The sequence below is a fragment of the Onthophagus taurus genome, chromosome 11 (genome assembly GCF_036711975.1).
Source record: "Onthophagus taurus isolate NC chromosome 11, IU_Otau_3.0, whole genome shotgun sequence".
NCBI lineage: Eukaryota > Metazoa > Arthropoda > Insecta > Coleoptera > Scarabaeidae > Onthophagus > Onthophagus taurus.
Window position 1 is genome coordinate 34,953,887 of NC_091976.1, and position 16,382 is coordinate 34,970,268.

The 16,382-nt window shown below is 34.2% G+C and overlaps 1 non-coding gene across 1 annotated transcript; it reads right to left on the reverse strand.

The window, feature by feature from the left end:
• Positions 1–7,288: 7,288 nt before the first annotated feature.
• Positions 7,289–7,360, reverse strand: TRNAE-CUC (transfer RNA glutamic acid (anticodon CUC)). Its single transcript has one exon. It is a non-coding gene; the product is annotated as a tRNA-Glu (tRNA).
• Positions 7,361–16,382: the final 9,022 nt, after the last annotated feature.

Below are 16,382 nucleotides of genomic sequence, written 5' to 3' on the forward strand. Positions count from 1 at the left end.
TGTGCGTGAGAGATTTTTTTTTTATTTTTATCGCAAAAGAAACGAGAAACCCTATCATTAGGAGTGTTTTTCCTGGTGAAAACACAAAATTATAGTTCTCCGTCGCCGTCTAACGTTTTTCTAAAAGTCTTTTTTTTAATTTTTTACTTTTGCAAACAGCTGATAATCCTGTTCAGCAGGTGCTTGCAAGTTCATTACTACTTACTACCCGCTATCCTTGATGATGGGCGTCCATCTTCCTTCACGTATGTAAAATTTTTGTAAGCGGGATTTCCTTATCTCCGGTCTCTTAATTAGTATTAATTGGCCGCGTTCGCGGTGACAACCACACCGGTGTCATCTATAGACATTTGCGCAACTACAGTAAGACGAAAACAAACATCGCGCTGCCGCCGCACCTCCAACTCTCGTATGTGGTCGTATTGGACGGGCAGGTTTCACTTTTTACCTTACGGACTCCGTTCTACACGGGTTCGAACATTTTTCCTAAATTTAAAAAGTGAAACGTAGGGTCCAACACACTCAGGGCACACCAAAGCAACCTCAAGAAGAATGAACGATATGTGTGTATGTATAATGTTTCAATAACTGTTGTGAAATTAAAAAAAATAAAACAAAATTATAAATCATCTCTTGTTCCTACTTACTCTAATCGGTTCACAGAACAAATTTACCAGAAGACAAAAGTGTTAATTTTATCAACTTGAATTATGAATTGCAAATAGTTGCTAAAGATTTTTCGATGAATTGAAGAGGAAGAAACATGTCCGTCTTGACGAAGTCCATCTATAAATTCTCATTAAGCGCGGTTAAAGAACAGCAGCGAAATGATATGACCTTCGCGCGAACAGGTACGTTTCTCGACTAGAAAATGGCCGAGTAATGAGCTGAGCAAGACGAATTGAATGTTGTGCTAGGCATTTAATAGACGGATGACTGGCGATCCGAGAATGGCATAGGGTTATTAGGCCGCGATCGAAACGGTAACATTACCCTAGAGGAAATAAAGTTTTCTCGCACCGACAACGGATTAAGCGGTCTTTCTATAAAAAGTGTAAGATAACTGAGTACGCTGGGTGTGGCTAAATACAACTAACTTTTGATTCTACCATAGAACATACATATATTTAACAATTCTAAGATATAATTTGAATCTTTTTTGTATTTGATATATTAATTGATCACCCCGTATAATTACATATAGGGTGTTCGAAAAGGTATTCTAGGTACTATAAATAAAAAAGGCTTTTGTAGGCTTCCAAGAAGTGCCGCGCAGCCGTACCGAACGAATTTACGACGGTTTTAGTGCCGAGTACGCGCGCGACAATGAGCCAGGCTCGGCCCGTTTTATTACAGATTGGACGCGTACCGTGATCGGAGCTTGATCGTAAAGATGATACGACTGTGCACTTTTTAATTAGTATTTTTTTCCATTGGCGGTTTTGGTTTCAACAGTACAGCAATACAACGAAAATATACCTACTATAAAAAAAAACCCTTCAGCGTGGACGAAAATCGTTCCGGATCAAAATTATACCTAAAATAACAATAAATAAATTAATGACAAGACTGAATTTCTCTGTGTAATCTCTTGAATTTTTTTTTAATTGAGAGAGTAGCAAATGTCAAGACGATATCGTTTATAATTGGCCGACAATCGTTCATCCGGCGAGTGACAGCCGGGTTTCGATTAGTACTCGGACCCATTTTTACAAAGAGACTAAGAGCAGAAGGAGAGCTTAACATGCTCCACTTCAGGAAGATATAGATCATTTGTTGTTAATAAACGTCCCGGTTTCTCGCGGCGATGATATACGGCGAAAACGGTTTTTGTATCGACTCGAGTCGTATTTTAATTTATTGACAAACAAGAAAACGAACAGATTTTTTTTTATTTCCACTTCTACGCACGGTAATGATAAAACAACGGCTGAATTGCGAGGAACTTTGTTGAGTCTCTGTTCGACTAGCGCAGTTATTTTAAGGATTCGAATGAATAATGAAATTGTTGGCAAGTTATGTAACGATAAGAAAGTGGAAAGGCGAACGGGAATGTTTAAAGAAATTCTATGGAAAGTATTCGAAAGTCCCTGTAATTTCTTTCTAAACAATTATTACTTGAAAAAATAATCTTATTTTGTTTTAACATATTGATGAATTTTCAACAAATATGAAACTTTGGCTGATTAAATTAACATTTTATTAACATCCTTGATACTTGAACATTTTATGTGTAAATATGCGTTTTTATAATGATAACGGCCACTTAGCGTAAAATTAGTGTAGAGTTAATTGAATTTTCCCTAAATACATAATTTACCTATATCATTTAAATATCAATACCATGGAAAATGCTAAGACTTTAAAAACGGTGTTATAGTAAAACTTGATAAGTTTCAGCACTATTTAGGAACGTAGTAGCCATCGTATGTTTAAATCATTTTATCGTCAGAAACGCACGACCACATGTTACTAAAATTCCGTTAACTTTCCTAATATCTTCATGAGTTTCATGTTTTAGTGATTCATTTGTGGTTCATCATTGGAAATAACGTTGATTTTTTTAAATTTTTTTTAATCATTGTTGCGTTCGTATTAAGAAAAGGATTTGGCTGGTCGACGACATAGAATACAAAAAAATACAAGTACACATTTAGCCACAAGTAATTTCGTTCGGAGGTTTATGCCGACATTTTACGAGTGCTGTAAAAATGACTTTAAACGTTCGCAGTTTGCTTTTAAGGCAGTATTTAAGCAACTTATTTTCTTATACTTTCACCCTGCTGATTACATTGTTTTTTTTTGTTAACGCAGAGATTTTTTTTCATTTGTTGATTGGAAAAAGTTTTAACTCGCGAGATATCGATTCACGTTTCCTGGATAAGAAAAAAAAACCTGTTTTTGTTTGCGAAGGAAATCCTTGATATTATGCGTTACCTTCTATACAGTGGTAATTCTTTCGTTCAATAAACAACATTTTTTCCTGAATAAAATTTTAATTTCATTAGTTTTGTTCGATCAATGACCTTTTGAGAAAGGCAACGTATGCTGGTTGAAGTATTTTATATTAAAACTATATTTTTACTTTAGGTTATATATGAATAACAACCATTAAATATAAAATATATAACTTTTTAAATTTCCTATCCAATTTTCGAATAATAAAGTTTCCATTAAAACAAAAACGGGCGGTTTGCTACGACCCTAAACTTACCCTTGGGATTAAACCAAAAAAAAAAAAACTTCCCGAAGAAGATAAATTTGCCTCCATGTCAAAACCAAACATTACCATACAAACAGGGGTCATCAAAGTTTTTTTTCAATGGTAAATCTTTGTAAAAAGCATTTTTCATAAAATTACAATAATTGCAAACCAATTTAAATATACGATAAAAATGATCGATTAAAACAAGCATAAAAGATATTTGAAATGAAATAATAAAGCATAAAATAAATTTATCTCAAAAAATAATTGTTTGAGAAGCGCTGAGCCCGTCGCGATCATCTACAAGTGTGCTCTGAGGTTGAAAAGCAGTTTGGGCTCAGAGTCTAAATGGCCTGGCCTTATCTGCACGCAGGCAAAGTCCCTTTCTGTATATACGCCGCTGTAGGGTATCTAAACTGATTTCCGCCTTCTCCCAAAGTATCTACAAGTGTTCACAGTTAACCAGTTGAAAAATCTTCTAAGATTAAATGCACCAGCGAGAGAAACCAACTGGCCGTTTTGATCGGCATAAATCCCGAAATGGTGAAATTAAGGGGGTTCCACAAAAAAGAAGTGATGAAACAAAAAAATTATATCTTTTAAATTGAATGTATTTTTAAATGAACTTATGTATGTACATCTATGTAGAAAATCGTCGTTACGAGAACGGCCCAACAAAAATAGTTCAATTAAACGGAGAGACCAGGACCAGCTTACAATAGACGACACAGAGCAAAAACTAAGCGGTAATTTATCTCGATTGACGCCAGTACAGCTGGTAGCCAATTGTTTTTATTAAAAGTGACCATCAGCGGGTCAACTCAAGACCCCATAAACCTCTATTAAGAGCCGTCTCGTTTGTTTTTGTCTTTTCTTCTTGAATTATTTTCGTTAAAAAGTTTAAAGCACGATGGCTTTCGCAAACGTGACAAAATCCCGAAATCCCAAAATCAATTATCGCAGTCTTAAGTGGACGTGGTCCAAAATATACGAGCTTGTGTAAATTATGGTCGCAAGCAGCCGACGGCTTGCCATAAATTACTTCTTCTTATATGCGGTAAAGATACGAAAGCAGTTACTTTCTACTTAACCGACTGATATACAGTGAAATTACCCTAACTCGAACTTCTATATCTCGAATTATCCTCTAAATCGAATAATTTTCGTAAGCTCAAGCGTTTGACTAGGCTTCAAATGTGTTTTCTCTAACTCGAATTTTCCATAACTCGAAGTTTTCTTCCGCTCCCTTAGTGATTCAAGTTAGGAGAATTTCACTGTATAAACAGATTTTAGATGAATTGTTCATAATATATTTAAAAGTTAATTTTTGGCTTTAAGATACAAGTTAGTTATTTTTTAGGGGTTCTTTTTATTTAATCTTTTATGAAATATTTTGTGGTAAATTTCACAGAAGAACAGTAATAATCGTTGGGTTTTCGTTTAATTTTTTTTGTCAATTCTCCAATTAGCATATTTAATTATGCATGCGCATATTAGGCGGGCCGTCCGTTTCGTCCTTAGACGAAAGAGTTAATTTTTCTTCCGAGCGAACTAAGGTACGGCTATTATGTAATTAGGAAGGTAGAGGGAATTCGCCGCTACTCTTGGGTCTTCCTACTCGATCGGCCAGTTAGAGGTTGTAAAATTTTTCGGCGAAACCGGTTTGCGTTCGACCGCCAAAACGAGAAAAAGAAATAAATAAAAATCCGAACGCTGAAGACCTGAAAGTTTTTAATCCGGGTCTCTACAAAAATTGAAAAAGAAAACAACACCTACTCTCGAAAAAGAAATAAAACAAAAAATGTTCAACAACAACAACAACAACTTTCGCCGCTTTATTTCTTTATTTTATTTTATTTACTTGTATATATATATATATACTTTTTAGTTTTATTATCTCGCGTTCAGAAAGTGTGCGGTTAAAATCGTTTCTTGTCTTTCTTTGTGTTACAAAAGAATTGCTGGGCTTTGCGATACACCATCATGTTTAAGAAAGAAAACAATACCTTTGCGGTTTCCGAACGTTTATTAAAATCGAAGCCTTTAATTTTGTGCCAGATATGAATTTAAATTTATTCTTAAACACATTTGTTTTATTTAAATATAATGTTCCCCTGAAGTGATATGATTAAACTCAGAAACCACAATTAGTAATTTGAATGAAATAATAAAAATAAATTTAGAATGAAAAATGATTGAATAATGGAAATTCTTTTTGATACCTATAAATACAATTAAAAAACTTTTAATTTTTTATTTTTTCGACTAATTTAACAACTTGACTTTGAAGCTAAAACGTTTACGTCGAAGAAAAAGAGAAGGAGGAGGATTCGTGAAGTGATAAACAATCCGAACAGGATCTATTTATAAAACTGGTTTTTTACGCAATCTCCCATTAGAGAAATAAAGACAAATCAAACCCAAGGTTACGACCATTATTTTAATTTGTTTGGTTCTCCGCCGTATTTGTCCAAGGTGTCACCATGTAGCTTATTCATAAACGATAATCTTTTCCATGTTCGATCATCATTTGAAAAGCGAAAGATACTTTCTTTTCAATAGTCCTCGTAGTCATCATAGTTCTTAACTGTTTGGTTGGATGAACAAATTTTGTTTTTTTATATTTTTAATTGCCTCGTGTTTATGAATTATGATTGATTACGCCAATTGATTTTTATTTTCGTCCCTTTTACTGATTGATTTAAGTTTTGGTTGCCGAGCTGTGTTAATTATTTTACAGCAGCTATTTTAAATGAGTCACTATTTAAACGTACCTTAAAAATCTATCTGCTTGGATGAGTAATTGCGCAATTAATGAAAAATGATTGTTTTTATTTCCTTAAAATCAAATGTCATCAATCATAGCAACAAAAACCGGTGAGATAGAGTCGACGTTACGCCGTAGACTACTATCAAGGGAACAAGGGAAACAACGATTTTTACCAGATATTATTTTTTCATATTCTATAATAAACCTGTAGCTGTTTATTTCACTTTTCTGAATATAACCTATTCAGAACTTATAGAAAACAGCCGACTACGTCATTTAATATACTTGAGTCAGAGTGCTGCTGCACCCACACTCCTATAGTATTCTAATAAAGGCGTAATCGGTCGGTTCAATTGAATAACAAGCAGCCGGTAGTTTTATAGTCGTTTAATTTTAATAGCTACAGAATCGCGCATATCATTGTCATTATAAGATTCAGGGAATCATCGACGTTCAGATCGATTTTGAATATTAATGAAATAAAAAATATCAATGAATATTAATGTTATAGAGAAAACTTGATCAGTAAACAGTAAACACTATTCAGTTCAAAATTTTAGTAATGTTTACCATTTTTATTTGAGTCTATTATAAACCATAAGGCTGCTTCGGTAAGTGACCACAATTTACACTTTCGTTATCACTTGTGTAGAAATACTTCTACTGATAAACACACAAATGTCTTTTCTGCGTCATATTGATTGCTTCACCAATTACATCATATGAAGCATAATCATTAAATTGTGTTAAAAACCGTTCAAGGTATTATTTCGTTAAATACACAATAGATTTAATAAAATTATATTAAGTAGGCAAAAAATTAATTTTTCGTTAAGCCCAAGTAAAGATTTTAATTTAAGTACTGGGTGTTTTTTTCCTTGGCATTGATCCAAGTATTTGCCAAAAACGCAAACCCCAAAGTGAATGTACTCTGTGTGAGGACGAAAATATACAATGCCGAAAACAACGGACCGCGAGGTTTATTTCGGTAAGTTCCTCGGTTATTTTTGAATTTACTACTACTGGCACAGATGCGTGCCAACTTGAAGCAGCAAGATAGGAACAAAGTTATATACTAATAATTACTCTTAAATAGTGTAATTTACCGGAACCTTGAATTGAATGTTTCGTGTACACGACGATTTTACTGTCTTTACTATGCACGCAAAACTTAAAATGACCATGTACATACAGTTGTGTTTCTAGGAACGACTATCTTTCCTAACATATATATGTGGAACAAAATTTCATCCATTTTAATTGATCAATATTTAGATAAATTATTGTTTAAATGAGAAAATGAAAAAAAAAAATTCCGATACCGGGAATCGAACCCGGGTCTCCTGGGTGAGAGCCAGGTATGATAACCACTACACTATATCGGACCGTACAGAGATTGTTACCAGAAATAATAGAAAATCCGTTTAAAAAAGTAATTTTTTATCTACAAAACGTACATTTCAGAAAGCTGACCGAAAAGAAAACCGACACTTTCAACACACGCAGAGTAAACAAAACGTGTTTACTTCAAGATTTCCGTTCGTTCTTTAGTTTGCGCTGACAAAAGATTTTTGTGTTTGTTCCACTGACTCTGTAGATTTTATACCAACGTTCACGGAAGGATCACGTTTCAATGCTACTCGCAAAAAATAAACAAATCAACGATTCACTCGTTTTGGTAACTTTAGAAAATGTAATTTGCCTTTTTAAACAAAAAAAAAAATTAAAAGTTTTAACCGAAGATAATCGGTAGAGCGCGCGAGTTTTGTAAGTTGAGCCTCGAGTTTCTTGAATCTCAATGGAGATGCACGATTTCCGATAAGTTACGGAAAGTACCTTTACTTTGCTTTACCCGCTTAAAAGCATTAAAACGTTTCATTAAGGCCGTAATAATCAATGTAATGGATATAATGTTCGTTGTAGATGTTGCACTGTGACATTATTGAGTTTACAGGAGAAATATAAATTAATAAATCATTCAGATTTAGACAATCCCTTAAAGATTCTGTTTTGAAATAGCTAAACATTTATGTTATAATCATCAAATTGAGGAATTCTTTCATAAAAAATACCAAGAAAACGAAATTTCTTAAATTTGTTAATTATCAGGTGAAATATTTTCTTTTACGAGGCGCGATTTTTCTCGAAAAACAAAAAATTGACGGAGAAAAGTATAAAGAAAGAGAGATGGCAATGGTTGTTTGAACTCAATTAGCAACTTTTTTCGACGACGACAACGAGTAATGAGTTTTGCCTTCGGTTGTAAGTAGAAAATTACACAAAACGCGGCCAAACGGGGAGGTAAATACCGAGCGAGTTAAAAAAACAATCCGCAAGTTGGTCGAAAATATTAGTTTCGAGGCGTAGAAAATGTAAAAAAATAGAGTTTGTTAAATGTTGGAGTTGAGTTGAGACACTCAACGTCTACAGACACTCTAATTTCCTCATTTAACGTTCTTGGAAATTAGTAAGAACGAAAAAGCCTTCTGAACTATGAAAATTGTTTTAGGCAAATTACATTTTTGCAAAATGTAATCACGCTAAATAAACCTTAAAATAACTGATACAATTGTAGGGGATCGTTAATGAAATTTGGCAAATAAAAGCTAAATACGCAATAATAAGCCATGTTGATAAAATAAATAGTTTCAATTTGCAATGGACGGCTTACGTATAATAGAAAGTGGTATGACTTTTTTTGTAAATACCCCATGCACAATAATTTATTATACTATTCCGTTCAACGTGTTGCATTCCAAACTGTAATACAGGTGATAAATTAATTTCGGAATTGCTTTATCCAACAAATTATTTATCCCGCATCTATTCTAGTTTTAATATTATTATCTGAACGACATTTTTGTCGCAGGATCCGCAACAACAGTACAAACGCCGTCGTCAAATAATATTTCCGTCAAATTGCGATAACATATCTTGAGGTCACTTGATGAACCATTGTGGCGAGCCACCGCGTTCTCTGTATAGATGATTCGGAATCAAAAACACACCACGACTACAACCAACGGATGCTATCTCGATGGCATAAAAATATTTCTTACTAATTAAAACTGATTTATTGTCATTCTTTTCGAGCCTACCGAGAGCAATTCATCACCGAATGAAAAGACATTTAAAAAATTCTATACTGTTATACTTCTTTTAAATTCACTAAAAACGTGTTAAAAATTGATTTACTTTAATGACGATCCTGTAAAATCCAAAGAACAAACCTGACCGTAGGAGACCAAAGTGGAACCTACAGTGAGATGAGAGGAGGCAGGGCAGGGTTAACAAAAAACTAGCCAAGGTTCGTGCAGTCCTTGAAACAAGCTTTAAAAGACTCTTTCTTGGCTGGGGGACCCTTCTACCTGTTCTTCGAACCAAGAGTGCTGCTGCTGAGAGAACGGGATTACTACACAACTACAGAACGAAAACCTGCCGCCTCTCGCCGCGCTCCCTTTCTCGTGATGCTTGAACCCGAACCACGAAAAAAAAAGACAAATGTATATATAATGTATATGTATATGGAATGGAGGCGTAATATAATATTTAAATATTTCAAATTTTAGATTAGATATACATTTTTTATTAACTTATAACGAAGTAGATAAGAAGAACACATGTTAACGAACCACTAAAATTGTTCTTAGTGACCCACAGGATGTCGCTCATCTATGGGAATTAATTTTATGACTCAAACGTCGAGACAAAGTTGGCAGTAAAGTTACCCTAAAGGGTTTTAAGCGGGGTTAGTTTATTGCTCGCTTTACGACTACTAAAAGTACTAAAAACGACGACTCGAAGGCACATTTTTTACAATTAGAATGTCTGGTAAGTAGGTAGCTGACCGTATTCTAATCGGTCACAAAAAATTTAAATTTGAAAATTTTTTCTTCCTATTCTTGTGGCGTAAAATAACGAAAGGGATAACTTAACGAAATATTTATTTAAACCTGTAGTTTTTCCATACTTTTTGTCAATTTTTTTCTTGCCCAACCTAACACTTATTGTACAAACACACCTTGACCTGTGGTATTTACGCAATTCTATTATGCAACATATACGGCGACCTTCTACAATATTGTGCTAAATTTTGATATGATTTTTATTAATTTCCTTAACAATAATAAACACAACATAATATTTAAAAATTTTAATCTAACGTTTTTGTTTAAAGAAAACGCATCGTTTATTTTTTCTTCTACCGTCAGGCTATAATTATGTTTCCTTAGAAAAGTGCGAACGTGCACTGAAATATCTTTATGCCTTTCTCGACCGCGACTATTTCTATTTCTACTAGCGAGTTATTGCGACTTGGTTTGCATGTCCTTATAGTAATGCCTTCATACACCTGACCCCGGTCAATGATTAATTGCTGTACTATAACCACGACAATCTGTGTTGCGTACCTTTACTCACAATAGAACAAGCAAAACAATCACATCGATTACGATGAGTTTTATAAAAATAACGTTTAAAAAACTAGTTGCTTCAATCTCTTCAACAAGAAAGTCATAGTTTTTTTGATGACGACCAACATAAATTTCTTTCGACATGTTTCTTTTCGTATTTATATCAAAATTAAATAAAAAACACTTATATAAGAAGGTATATTAAGGCAAATTGAGGTTCAATCACGGTTCAAGTTGAGATTATTCTTGAACCATTTTCCATTAAGTATTTCACACGATTGTCTTCGAAACGGTATGTAGATACAATAATTAGAATAAGTTGAATAAATTAACGATTTCGTTCTTGATGCAGTAGTTAATTGTTGTTATGTAAGTCTTTCTAAGAGGTTGAATTCAAAATCTTCTAGTAACGCGTTGAAATGTCACTAGCATCTCGGCAAAATTGAGGTCATGACTATCCAACCAGCTCAATAATAATGAGTTTCATCACGGCAGGCCTTAGTATTGGTCAACAGCCGTTAGCTTAAGCGAAGAAAATAATAATAAAAAAAAATACAACGCACAGAGAGTATTTTATTTCTATCAACCGGTAGAACTTGTTGAAACGTTTTTGTCGAGGTCAGTTCTGATACAAAATATACATATAGAATTGAATCAAGTCTATTATTGTACGAATTCACGTTTATCACCAGATATTGAAAGTATATATAATGTTTATATCATATGTCTGCATTTAACCGCATATTTATCCCTTCTCGTGATATTCAATATGTTTTTTAGCTAACTGCGTAGGGTTTGATCAAATATTAATATTGTAAAAGCGTGATAACATTACCCTTTGTATATTTGGAACATATGGTAGGGAGCTTAATATAGGTGATTGAGTGTTGCTTTAGAAAATTATTCAATAAAAAGAGCTTCTTTGAATTTTACGGTGACATGAAGAGTCGTTGAGATTTTAATTGTAACCGGAACGATAACTACAAGATCCCGGTGACAAACTTAATAATCCCGTATACAAAAATATTTCACAACGCAAATAACCCTTCCTCCTGACGCTAAAAGACCTTGAAGCAGAAATAGTCGAAACAAATCGCGAAATATCCTATCGCGACCTCAAACGCGCATCTAAAGAAAGTATTTTCTCTTTAGCTTGGAGTCGTATAAATGTTATTCGACAACAAAGGAAACGCGACAACCGCCGTCAATCCCTCCGACACGGTTTATACAGGCTATTAACGTTATTCAGATGTAAAGGCGGAAGTGGCGAAAAAAAGAAATAATAACAATAAATGGAGGAACTGGAGCGCGCGGTTTCCGCGCAGATTCAATGGTTGTTTATCATTATAACGGAGATTTACGAATCACGTCGATGAGTGAATTTAAGACAAAAATGATTTTTAATCACATCCACTAACCTATAAACTTGATTGTTAACAATTAAAGGAAAAGTTTAGCAACTTTCTATTTCACACATGATTAACAAGAACGAAACAATTTACATTTATCTTTAATAACAGACCGCGAGCTGCTCACTTAGACTTGGAGTATGTCGGTTCTGATGGAATGGTAATGAGTGTCGTTCTTGAGTCGATTCGTTTTAACTGGAAACGCGATTGGAAAGTCCCCGTTTAAACCGATTATTATTATATATTACTAATGCAACAACGTTTTCCGAAACGATTTGAATACAGCGAATGCAGGTGGCTTATGTCACACGTAAAGACCTTTGCGTCATCTCAAACTATGTTTTCAATCTGTTCTCAAATTCAGGAGTAAATCTGACACAAATCCTTCGAGCAAGTCCTGGCGGCTTCGACTGCGAGTTATGCTTTAACTTCGGTTGCTGTGTTATTCTGAGATTAATTCCGTGGTCGATTAGGCGGGCACAACGGTCAATAAAGGTCGATTTACGATCGGCATGGCAGCACATGCGCCTCACAGAGGGCATTAAATAAATTGATAGCGTTTTGTGTTTTTACAATACGTCATTACGTGTCTACGTTTGCATTGTTGAACGCAGCCAACTGCGTGCGTATACGAACTGAAGAGTTTAAAGTAACCATAAATGCTTTCAGATAAGCTTTTCACGGTTTATAAACAATTGCACGTTTCTTTTTTATTGACATATTTGACCTGAGCATGATGATCCATTGTTGTTAAACCTTCGCTACCGAGCAGCTAATAATATAAACAAATCGCTTTTGTAGGCATGAATCGATAACTTTACGTAAGATTGCAAGAACTTTTAAAATTTTCTGTTTCGATCGACACCGCTTCGTTAATTATCCACCAACAAATTGCAAAAACATCTCGTCTTGGCTTTCGCTTTCTTTCATCGCATTTTTACCTCGCTGACGAAAAAGAAATTTTACTCTATTTGGTATGGAACTGGATGCCAAGGCATCGAACGACTGGTTCTGTGCTGGCGCAATCCACGACTGGATCGACCCGATGTGCAAAAATTGATTTCTAGAAAGGCAATTATCAACTGGCGGGAATGAAGGATGCCGAGCAGACTCCCTTTCAGCTTTTTCAGAGATATATTTCGAATACTCAGCACTCCTTTAAAAAAATGTCTCCACAAAACAATCTTCTCCATTGAGTTTTTTAATTATTATAGGACATTCAGTTTTTCTACAACAAGACGTACGAAATAAATACTTTCACCCAGACCCCTCGATGTCTTAAAAGTGCACAACTCTCTCGCATCGTCATCAATTTGCCGTTTCCTAAGCGGGGTTAGTAACAACGACCACCTTTCACTTGTACGCCTACGACAATAATAACATCCATCGCTTCAATTAACTATAAAATAATCTTTATTGCTACTTATTACTATACTTGAAAAATATTAAACTATTAAAACACTGCGGTTATTTTTGTATCTAAAACGATTAGCTAAAGTTACAATCAATAATAGTAAGTGTTTGGAAGCGCTTGCAAGGCGTCTCATAGACTAGGTCACGGTCGGCTACGGTTTTCACTGTTTTTAACCACGTGGTCACTTTCACCGCCTCCTTGTCTTGTGCGGAGAAATGTTTGCAAAGCGCTCGTGGTCGAGTGAAAATCGCGAGTAACCTTGAAAATTTTGAACTATGAAATAAAAAAAGATTTAAAAGTACCAAACATAGCCACAATTATTTATTCCGCCTTTCTTTTACGTAATGTAGTATATTATTGTTTTAGCACCATCATTGAACATATTAAATGACATCATAAATACAGGTGTTTTTGATTTGTTTACATGACTTTTTTTAGGTAAGTAATGGTGGTGTTTTGACAACTTTACTTTAGTGAATAATGGCATTTTATAAATAGCATATTTTTTATTTTTTGCTAAAATATTATATTTTGTTATTATTAATTACGATCAATAACGTTATAATGGCTGCGGCTATCATTCCGTTTGTTAGTTTGACAAATTTCCTTGTTGGTCGCCCGATGTCGATAAGTATCGGTAGTACTGTATTTACAATAAACCGATGTATACATTTTTATAATACCGTGTGGTTTATTTTAACACCTATAGCAATATAAGATACCGTTAAGCCATAGTGCGTTGTGGAAACAATTATTTTCTTTTTCTTAAAACGTGTCGAAACGGTATCTATACGATCTCAGTGACTTAATCATTTAATTTTCTTTTGTACAAAATTTAGGTTAACTTTTATTATCAACAAAGACATTCTTTCGAATTATATTTTCTTTCATGATTATTAAAACAAGATCGAAAAATAAAAAGAACACTATCTTAATGTAATCGGGATGAATACGTCCTTGGTAGATTTTGTGACGGTACAGCCACCATTTCCGGCGGCTTATTTTTCACGGTTAGCTACGCGAAAAATAATTCTGTAACATACAGTTGCATTTTCAGCGATATTTAATACACAACTTCAAGGACAAAGCGTAAATAAAGAAAACATATATGAACTCGTTTAATAATTTATTTTGTACGACCAAATCCCTTGGCTAGTCGCGCACATACTAATCTAGCGTGGAGTTAGTAAACAACCCCTCACCAAGTTGTTGAAAATTAAGAAGGTTGGGATATGTCAAATCTGATTCTCATATTTTATGTTTAAACATGCTGTTTACACGTCAAAATACGGTTGATACAATCCCGTCTGTTGGACTTTGTGAGACAAGTTTATTGTTAGAAATATTTCTTCAGTAGGTACATCTCGAGAAAAAATGTCACCACAATTTCCCTACGGCTTAACGAATAACGTTTATTACTCTGTAGATTTATGGAGCAATAAGCGGGCTGTTCACGTGTCTTTTTGCGATGCGCGTACACACGGTGGAAGGGTTTAAGTGAGGTTTTCTATTTGTCCGCGAGCAACAGCAGGCAGCAGCTGCAAGCTCATACGGTTCCCAAGACCAAACGAAAATGTTCACTTCACTTAAGACATTTCCTAATATGAGAATAGCGAAGAGTAGACATCTCTTATGCCCATAACATGAAAGGGTACTACATACGTTCGTACACAAGTACAATTTTCCAGATAGGATTGCGATAAAGCGACTCTTTGAAATGCCCATGGTGTACGAGCCGTCGAATAAATTCAAATTCTATATGCGTACCGTTTTATAATGCCCACAATCGTACGTGCACGGAGTTTTGGCCCACGAGTATTTTATAACGATTTATTTTCACTTTCTTGTGCCATATACCTCTTACCCATAATCAGTAACAATAACAAAATTCATTTTAAAATCTCAAACACGATTCGCTTGCTATTACATTAATATGGTATAATATAAATACATAGGCTAGAGAAAACCGTTTCAAACAACCCGAAAACGTTCAAAGTGACCATATTTTTTAAAAACTTGAACAAATAATGAATTTTACCACGACCCAGCTAATTATTGAATTTGTGGTATACAAAGTCAAAGTCAAGGACGAAAACGTTTCAAGTAAATATGTGTAAGACCCGGGTCGTTTAATATTTATAAGCGGTGAGTAATCGTTTCTCAAAGGCATATAATAGTCGAGGTGAAATTAAAAAAAAAAATACTACACACAACAGTGAGAGAACAGTTTACGCGAAATTAGTTTACGAGAGAATAGTTTAAGAGAGAACAATTATGAGAGAATGGAGAGAGAAAAAAAAACGCTTTTTCAAAGAAGATTTAATATCACAACTTGTTGATATTTTGACTTATGGATATATTGATTTACGTAACGAATACGTTGTTTACAGCGGGTATCGTAGAGTAAGTTAATGGAAATTAAAATCATGTTAGTTACAAATATTGACGTTCGCTTTTGATAAATACTGATAAGACGCACTGAAAGATTAAATTAGGATTTCTTATTTTCTTGTAATTTTTTTTTAAGCATTTCTATTTATTTTTAGCAGACAACTTGCAAAAGCAGGCGATGAGAACTTTTTTTGCAATTTGCGTTCAAAATACGTTATCATTTGGAAAGATACAAATTTTGTTCTATTAATCAACATTTTTTTCTTTTACACATTAAAACAAACCAATAATTTCAAAACACATTATTTTTTTGACGAGAATCACTGATAAGCCTTAAACAAAGCGATAACAAGTTCCTTTGAGGAAATAAAGTATGTATTAAAACCACAAGGATTATTGTTAAAAACAGGAAATTAGTTGATGTGTTTCTCTGTGCTGAACATTTTTTTTAAATAAAGTATGTGAATATACTAAACGCATCTGCTTTCTTAGGTAAAGAGGTGTATCTCCAAACGTAGATGTGGGTACCATCTGGTCTGAGTATACAGGAATTCCGTATCCACTCGTCTAATTGTAGGTTACTAGTCGTCGTGTTGTTGTTGAAGCGGCAGCAGTAGTAGTTTGCAGAAGGCTTCGATGACCTTGAAACCATTTTCATAATCAATGAGATCCCGAGCTCGTTACCGAACCGGAGCCAAATTAACATTTTTTGTACGCCATGATGAGCACACATATAGGTTAGGTAACATTAATAATTCAATTTTTAAACGTAAATCACTCT